The sequence below is a fragment of the Anas platyrhynchos genome, chromosome 2 (assembly GCF_047663525.1).
Source record: "Anas platyrhynchos isolate ZD024472 breed Pekin duck chromosome 2, IASCAAS_PekinDuck_T2T, whole genome shotgun sequence".
Lineage (NCBI taxonomy): Eukaryota > Metazoa > Chordata > Aves > Anseriformes > Anatidae > Anas > Anas platyrhynchos.
The window spans coordinates 12,248,070-12,254,805 of record NC_092588.1 but is presented as its reverse complement, the minus strand read 5'-3'; the positions used below and the strand labels follow the sequence as shown (position 1 = coordinate 12,254,805).

General features: G+C 53.8%; 1 protein-coding gene across 4 annotated transcripts in view; it reads left to right on the top strand.

The window, feature by feature from the left end:
* The first annotated feature begins 1,303 nt into the window (after window positions 1–1,303).
* Window positions 1,304–6,736, top strand: part of ZHX2 (zinc fingers and homeoboxes 2) — a 68,239-nt gene continuing 62,806 nt past the window's right edge. For 2 of the 4 annotated variants that reach the window (XM_038174074.2, XM_038174075.2), the window contains exon 1: window positions 1,304–1,490. The gene's annotated coding sequence lies outside the window, so the exon portion shown is untranslated. Of the gene's footprint in view, window positions 1,491–1,925; window positions 2,002–6,736 lie in introns of those variants that run through there. The other 2 variants (XM_072034349.1, XM_072034348.1) reach the window with 2 other exon arrangements.

Sequence of the window (6,736 nt, the reverse complement as noted above, 5' to 3'; positions counted from 1 at the left end):
AGTGGAGAGAGGCAGGGAGGCAGGAGGCAGGAGGCAGGAGGCAGGAGGCAGGGATCCGTCCCGTTCTCAGCCGGAGCTCGCAGAGACTGCACTCAATCAGGCAGGCAAAAACACGCCTACTCAGCTCAGGGTATCCCCGCAAAGAAATCTCTTGACATTGCTTTGACATATTTACTTTCTCACGCGATTTTTTTTTTTTATTATTTTTTTTTCCTTCTTTCCAGTAGCAATAACTCCCGGCTCCTCTTCCCTGCACTCCGAGTGATGCCGGGCGGTCCCGTCCCCGCAGGAGGCTGGGGACACCGCGGTGCCCGGGGGTGTCGCTGAGCCCTGCGGGGGGGGGGGGGGGTCCAGCCAGGCTCTGTCCCCTTTTTGGGACACGGCCGAGCCCCCCATCCTGCAGCTTCCGAGCCTTGGGAGGTCGAGGTGGGAATGTGAATTTAAGGGCATCTCGGCAGAGGGAGCGCATCGCAGGCAGCGTGTCCCCGAAGTTCCGGGGATGCTGTGCTGCTCGGTCCTGTTAGCCCGGACTTGTTGCAAGATCTGCCAGCCGGCAGCGAGCTAGGCTCGGCGGATTATTTCTCGTAATTAATACACCGTAATAAACAGAAAATAGCCCGGGTCCTGGCTGGCTGCGCGTCTTGGGTCGAAAGGGGAAGAGACACAAGAGTTTAAGGACAGTTTGAAATGGGGGGCAGGCTTCCTGCGGCGCGGCAGAGATTGCAGCATCCCTTGGAAATACCCACTACGTTCCTACAACGAACAGCCACCGCCTGCAGCCCCCCCAGAGCCCCCCCATCCCCAGCAGAGCCCGAAGAAATTCCTCCTGCCTCCCCAGGTGTCCCGAGGGGCAGCCTCAGGGAGGCGGCACGGCCCCATCCAGCCCCCGGCGCCCTCTCCACGGCTGGGGACGGGACCGGGAAAGGGGGGTCCTAACCCCACGGGGCGATGCTACGAGGGGAGAGGTCCCGTCCTGGGGCCGAGCCCCCCACCCCCGGCGGGGTGCCACCGGCGGAACCCACGCGTGCGGCGCTGGGGGCGTGGGAAATTCACGCGGCCGGGCCCGGGGCAGCCGGGGGGGGGGGGCACAACCCCGCTCCCAACTTTCCTGGGAGCCCAGGGACCCCGGTGGCCGCCCCGGCGGTGGCACCGTATGCAAATCCGCAGGCTGACGTCAGGGATCATGTGGCTTTTGGCGTAGATCCCCGCCGATCGAGGGCTTTTTTTTTTTTTTTTCCCTTTTTTTTTTTTTTTCCCTTTTTCGTTTTTTTTTTTTTTTTTTTTTTTCTCTCCTCTCCCCTCCTCTCTCTCTCTCTCTCTCTCTCCTCTCCCTTCTTGCCGGGGCGGTGCGTGCGGGTGCGCGTAGCGGCTGCTGCCCGCGGGGGGCCGAGCGCCGCGGCGGGGGCGGGGGGCGCGGGGTCCCGCGGCCGCGGGGAGCTTTCCCCGCCGCTCCCCCCGAGACACTTCGCGGACAGCGCCTTGGGGCTCAGGTAGGAAACTTCCCAGTCCCCCCCCCCCCCTCCTCCCTTCTCCTCTCCTCTCCTTCCCGAGCCCTCCTCGGCCGCCCTCCTCCTCCCTGCCCACATGCGCTTGCGGGCGCTCCCGCCCCGCTCGCTCGCACCCAACTTTTGCTCCTGGAAAAAACTGCTCCGGGAGCCCGAGCGGGGGCTGGGGGGGTGCTGGAGCCTAGAGGGGGGAGCCGGGAGGTTGCTCGGGGTGGCTTTTTAATTGATCGCTTTTTGATTTTTTAGCAATGCGGCTTCTTTCCCCCTGCCCCCCCCCACCCCCTTCTCCCTGCCACCCACCCCTCCGGTCCTTCTCCCCGCTCGCAAGTTCGGGTGAAGGGGGAAAAGAGGAGGAGGAGGAGGAGGGAAAGGGGGGTGGTGGGGGGGGGGGAGGAAAAAACATGTCTACGTTTGTCTATGTCGACATCAGCAACACAAAATATGGCGTCCGCTTTCGACAGGGCGTTACGTAGAGGCGAGCAGGGCGATTTTGGCGGTGCGGGGTCGCGACGGGAGCCGCTGGCTCGCAGGGAGGGGAGATGGGGGGGAAAAAGGGAAAAAAAAAAAAAAAAAAAGAAAAAAAAAAGCGCCCGGGTTTGGGGGGTGGGGGGGGGGGGCTGCAGGAGACGGGCGAGGGGGTCCCGGGGCTGCCGGAGTTGGCCGGGATTGCTTCGGGTTTGAGGGGTTGTGGTTTTGTTTCGCTTTGGTTTGTGTTGTGTTCTGTGTTTGTTTGTTGGTTTTTTTTTTTTTTTTCTTGTCCCCTTTCTGCCGGGGAGGGGGCACCGCCAGGCCGCGGCTCGGAGCCCCCCTGCCCTGCCCCGCTCCTCCGCGGGGGCTGCGGCCGGGGCAGAGCCGGGGGCACGGAGCCGCCCCCCCCCCCCCCTCCAGCCGCTGCCCAAATCCCCGCTTCTCCGGGGCGTTGATTTCTCCCAAAACGGGATCGGGAGATTTCGGGAAACTCGGCCTTTGGCACATTGCATCCACTTTTTTTTTTTTTTTTCTCTTCCTCAGGAGGGGGTGACTTTCTCTTTTGTTTTAGCGGCTTCCCAAAGCCAGCCCACAGCTGTCTGCTTATTATTATTTTATTTTTTTTCTTCCCTCTGTCTCGTCTCCGGGCTGAGGGGTGAAAGCAGAAGGCACAGATTTTGTCCCCTCTTTGCTAGGAATAAAACTTGGAAGCGGAGCTGGGACGTGCTGAGGAGCTCCACCTGCCTGGCTCTGGGGGTCCCTCTGCCCTCTGCTGCTGGGGGGCATCACCCTCGTCCCCAAATCCTTGGGTTCCCCAGGCACCTCCCCAGTGGAGCATCCCCACCCTGAGGGCAGGAGCTCCTTTTAAACCCCAGGAGCTCACCAGGGCCCTGAAGTACAGGGGGAGGCCAGCAAAAGTTTGTTGGGGGATTGGAAAGTGGAGAGCAGGAGGGCAAAAAGCATCCAGAGAAGCAGGGGTGGAAGAAAGAGGGGGATTTGCTGGGTGAGGAGCCTCCAGCAGCTCCTGCCAGCAGTGCTGGAGCAGTGAGTGATGCTGGGGGGGCACACGGAGCCCTGGGGGGCTTCACCTCTGCCCACAGCAAAGCTGGGGGCACAGCATGGGGATGTCAGTGAGGCAGAGCCAATACCTCCTATGTGATTGTTGTGTCCCACCTCGATTCAAATAACACAGGTGCCAGCACCCCAGCTGGGGAAGTTTTAGCACATCCCATAGAGGAGAAATGACAGGAACTCCAGCAAAGCCCCTTTCCAACTTGGGACTGAAAACTAACATGTCAAATGCCTCTGTGATACTGTTTTCCATGAAATGATTGTAAATCATTGCTGCTCTCAGCTTCGTCCACTTCACCTAGAGAGTTGTCATTATTTTAAAACTAGGGATTAAACTTCAGGCCGGTTTGTCCCCTGGCTGGAGCCAGGGCAGTTTTATAGGTGCGAGGAGGAGCAGGCTTGGACGTCTCCAGCAGAAACCTGTGTGTAACCTTGCAGGGAAATAGCACGTGAGCTCCCAGGGTGCATGGTGTGGTGGTGTTAGGAGACCAGGAGAGGACTGATTGTGTTGTTTGAGAGGTATCCGTGACAGAAGTGCTTTGCCTGTGTAATATATTCCTGTCCCGGTGAAGCCTTTCTGATGTAGATGTGGCTTCAGCCTGTAGGATGGACGCAGCAACCCTTTGAAACACAGAATTGCAAATTGATCTCCGGGTTGGTGAAAGCCAGCCACTGGCCAGCAGGTTGGGAGAGTATAAAGGATAAAAAAAACATGCATTTTTTAAGTTGCTGGCCAGTCCTTGCTTTTTTTTCAGGAGCTGCTTGTGTGTTTATCCCCTCTCAGGCTGCCCCAGTGCATGTGCAGGAACGAATTGCCACAAGCTCTCCTCTGTTTGTCCTCTCTCCTTGTACCTGTGATGAACTCAGTCCCGGAAAGCGCTCGCAGACGTGCGTAGCTCAAAGCGATCAGCCCAAAGTCCATGTGATTACTCGCCTTCATAAAATGACGTTTTTCCTGCCTGGCCACCACAAAAGTTCTCCCGTCAGAGTTTCGTCCTGCAGCACACCTCTGCTGTGGGTGTCTGGGAGGAGGGCGCTCCTTCAGCTGCTTTCTCCGCAAGTACCACGGTTTTCTCTTCTTTCCACCCCAGGGACATGCCACGATTTCCAGTCAAGGGCTGTAAAACCAGTAAACCATGGCAGGAGACATCCCAAGCTGGCAGTGTCACGTTTTGATTCTTTTTGTTGGGGAGGTGGACTTCATGGTGTTTTAATATAAGCCCCAAAGGAGAAAACTAGCATTAAATATAGCAAAGGTACTCGCTTCTTTTTGCATTTTCAAACCAGTTTCAAACTGCAGCAGACTGGAATACAGCAGGTTTTGTTCGTCCTCATACAAAATGAGGCTTTTAATGCCAGGCATGACATCACTGTGCTTGCATGTGCGACATCCTCCGTTTTTAGCCCTTTTAGCTCTGCTCTAACTAGGGTGATCCTCAGGGATATCACTTGGAGTCTCTCGCGGCTGGGATGTTTTGACCCATATCTGAGTTATTTTTCTGTGTGTCCGCTTGACTTAAGGAACGAAGGCATCCACTGAGAATAAATACAAATAGTGTTTTGATTATCATTTGTTGAGAAATGGACATGGTCTCAACTGACTTCCCTGAGATTGTAGCATGGCTGTCAGTGGCAGCAAAGCTGCATTTCCTTTTTATGTGGAGAGTGTAATTTGAGTTTCAACTTCCTTTCAAGCATAACCATGATCCAGCTAGTGTGCCCTTTCCCTAACAGTTACTGCAAACCAGGGGTTGTAACATGCACAGCTCCCTGGTGGTATCTGTAGGTATTCCAAGTACGTAAGAAAATTAAGCATTATAGGCATTAACTTTAATCCACTAAAGTAATTCCTGGGATTCTGTCAAGGTGTGTTTACGTGTGTCATGTCAGCTGGAAATAGTTGTGTGGTGTTAGTTTATTTTATCTCCCGTGTGAAAATTCATAGGCCTGGAGTTCAGTAGATGTCATCATATGGTGATATTGGAGGTACACAGTGATTTTGGGGCTCTTAGGTAAAAGCTAGAGGACATAATGATTTCCAAAATGTTGCAAATACTGTTAATACACGGTAGTATTTGTTGGTGTGGTACCCCGAGGTGGGAATGATGTGAACAGGGCCCTTGAAAGATTAATCCAAGAGAGTTCAATTCCAACATTGCTGTCCTAAGGCAGTTCAGAAATCACCATCCCAGCCCTCCCTCCCAAAAACACCATGGCTTTACAGATCGTAAGGTTGTGGGTCTTTTTTGTTGTTGTTTTGTCCTTTTGTTGTTTCTTTTGTGTTAAGAGAGAGACACTTCAGGTTGTTTCAAGAAACACTGTGGTTTCCAAGTTAGGACAGCACTCAGCAAGCTGCTCTCTGTAATGTGCACCCCCCAAAATGGCTCTGAAGCGAAAACTGAGGTCTCTGTCTGGCAGCAGGAGTTGCAGTTCTATGTAAGCCAGCCAGTACCGTGAGCATGTTGGTGCAACTGGGAGGCCTGGTCCAACTGGAGCACGTAGGGTGTCTGTGTGAGGTGTGTGAAAGATCCTCTGTTGTTGGTTTAGGGTTTTTTGGGGGGAGACCATTTTTTGTTTAGGGAGACCAACGATGGTAAGCAGAGGAGGTTTTGGCATTAGTGAACAGGAGGTGACCTGTAGGAAGTCCTCCTGGGGAATTTGGGTGATGTGGGGAGATTTCAGTGAATTGTGACGACTTTCTGCAAGTAGCACACTTCCAGGGTGGTGGAAGCAAGGCCTGTGCAAGGACTTTGGTGTCACACTGGTACTGATCCTCCTCATCATAGCTACATCTTCTCTCCTCTGTGGCCCCTGGGCAGACTTCCCAGCAGGGACACGATTTAGCAAAGCCGAGCCTGTTGACCATCAGCTTGCCCTTCGAGTTAACTTTTGTGGACATTTTGTGGTGTCATTTGCACAAGTCCTCTCCACAAGTCCATAAACCATGGGTTAAAAAGCTGTGGTCAGCACTAGTGAGCAGTGATGTGGTTCAAGTTCACCCTTGGGTGCAGTTGCCATCCAGAAAAAGCTCTGAAGTGATGTAGGTCTCCTCCTCAGGCTGCTTATAATCTCTTTATGCAGGGCACCTAGGGCCTAGGTGGGCATGAGCACTTTGGTGGGGTCTGCATCCCACAGCCACACCAAGAACTTGTTCCTCGAATTTACTGAGCACGGGTTTATCCTCCCAAAGCTGGGCAGTGAGCTGGATGAGCTACGTAAGCACAAGATGCCCTTTTGCTTTTGATACAAGCCTTGCTGCTGGTGGGACACGTGCTGCCCTGGGCTGATTCAGCATCGTGGCAAATGTCTGTGGCACTGTAGGAACTTCTTAAGTGGTATGTGTATATATATGTATAAAGTACAGCATTTCAGTGATGTGACTTATGGCATGGTCCCAGCTGGCACCAAGGGCGAGGACAATTAGCTTCTTCTCAACAGCAGGAGGGGTGGGTTGGGAGCTTCCCCCCCTGCTTTCTGTGCCCAGGTTAGGCCATCATGGGCCTGAAGTCTTAGTTTTCCTTGCCTATTTTTCTCCCAGTTTTCCTGTCCTGACCTTATTTCCCCTCTTAGATACTAAGTGCTTTTTAAGCTTGCAACCTCAAGTTACCTGTGGATTTTGGCATCTCTTTTGTTGTTGTTAATTGTCTATTGTTCCCACAATTTTCTATTAAGTGCTAAAACTGCATATTTGA